This window comes from Trichechus manatus, unplaced genomic scaffold (genome assembly GCF_000243295.1).
Source record: "Trichechus manatus latirostris isolate Lorelei unplaced genomic scaffold, TriManLat1.0 scaffold00090, whole genome shotgun sequence".
Lineage (NCBI taxonomy): Eukaryota > Metazoa > Chordata > Mammalia > Sirenia > Trichechidae > Trichechus > Trichechus manatus.
In genome coordinates, this window is record NW_004444026.1 from 7,485,890 (window position 1) to 7,487,804 (window position 1,915).

Genomic DNA, 1,915 nt, shown 5'->3' on the forward strand with positions numbered 1-1,915 from the left:
CCTCTGGGCTCAGGCTGGAGGAGGCTGTGGTTCATGTGGTCCATTAGACCTTTGGACTGATATTTTCCATGTCTTTGGTTTTCTTTATTCTCCTTTGCTCTGGATGGGATGGGACCAATAGATGTATCTTAGATGGCTGCTTGCAAGGTTTTAAGACCCCAGACACTACTCACCGAAGTTGAATGTAGAAAAATTTTCTTTAAGAGCTGTTATGCCCATTGACCTAGATGTTCCCAGAGAACATGGTCCCTAGCCTTTGGCACCAGTAACTTGCTCCCTCAAGGTGTTTGAATGTGTGTAGGAAGCTTCTAAGACCTTGCCTTGCTCAAGTTATGCTGACTTCCCCGGTATTATTTCAACACAACTTCTTATCCTCTACCTAGGGGTGTGGTCAGTTTGGGCCTGGGGAGATGGCTCCATAAGGACAGCATGAGATAACAATGGGTGATAAATATACAGAGTATAAACAATAGAAGGGGCATTGGTGATTCAGTGGTAGAATTCCATGCAAGAGACGGAAGTTCAATACCTGGCCAATGTACCTCACGCACAACCACCACCATCTGTCAGTGGAGGCTTGTGTTTTGTTATGATGCTGAACAGGTCTCAGTGGAGCTTCTAGACTAAGATAAACTAGGAATACAGATCTGGCAGTCTACTTCTGAAAATCAGCCAATGAAAACTCTATGGATCACAACCCTCTGATCTGTAACCTATCATAGGAACGGTGCAAGACTGGGCAGCATTTTATTCTGTCGCACATGGGGTCGCCATGAGTCGGGATGACTCAACGATGACCATGACATCTAAAAATAACAATATCAAAGAATAGGGCAAGGGGCTAGGAGGAAGGAGACTAATGGCAGGAAATGATGTGGGACTGAAAGGGATGAAGGAGGTGCAGGATGGTATGTTGAGAGACTTATTGAAGGAAATGAACAGACAGGGTTGGAGAATGAGAAGTCAGAAAGACAGGGGTGGAGAATGAAGAGTAAGGAAGGGCAGAAGGAAGAAGGAGGACACCATTCACCTTGGAGGCCCACCCTGTCCTTCTTTTCCTAGTCTCTCAGTCATCTGAAGAGTATAAATTCACAAACTACAATTCCTGCATGGGGTGTGTTAAAACTTTATATGTCTTTTCTTTATTCTTTCTGGCAAAAAGGGCCTGACAGGATCAGCCCCCTGGCCAATATTTCTTTGTCTTAACCGGTGCAGAGAAAGGCAATCAGCTAGGCTTAGGGAAGCCACTGGGAGCTTCAGCCAGCAGCCAGCTCTGGAGACCTATAGCCCAGTCCTCCAACCCTATCATAACACTGCCTTCAAAGGCTGAGATTTATAAAAGGAAGAAAAATGGCCTGAATGCATTTCCCTAAGAGGAAGAGAGGGGTCACAACACCTGCCTAAGTAGAGGAAACTTTCAACTCTCTGAGCTCAGATTCTCCAAGTTCTCCAAGTACGAAATGTGGGCCACAGAAAGGAAGGTTCTGGGAATTTGATTTAGCTTTAGTTCTAAGAATGTTGCAGCTCTGGGACAACCCTGGAATCCAGTCCAGGAGCTGGGAGTCAGTGAGGGCACCCTGGTGTAGAACGGTGCCTTATAAATTGCAGGTGGGCCAGGCCAGGTAAGTGTGCAGTGAGTGTGGGAGAGTGTTGTCTTTGCTGCCAGAGACATTATACCTGATGCTGGGACAAGGAGCAGTGTCCAGGGACAGCACATTCTGGCTGTCTGCTTCTTGTTTGTTGAAAAGGATAAGTACCATGACTATCTTCCTGAACTCAGATTGCCCTCCATGGGCCTTTAACTCAGGCTGTAGGTTATCTGCCTCTGGACTTACTATGCTCAAGATGAAGATCATCTGTCCCAAGAAAGATAGTTCTGATACTACAGAGCATCAAGGAGGAAGAAATATCAGGG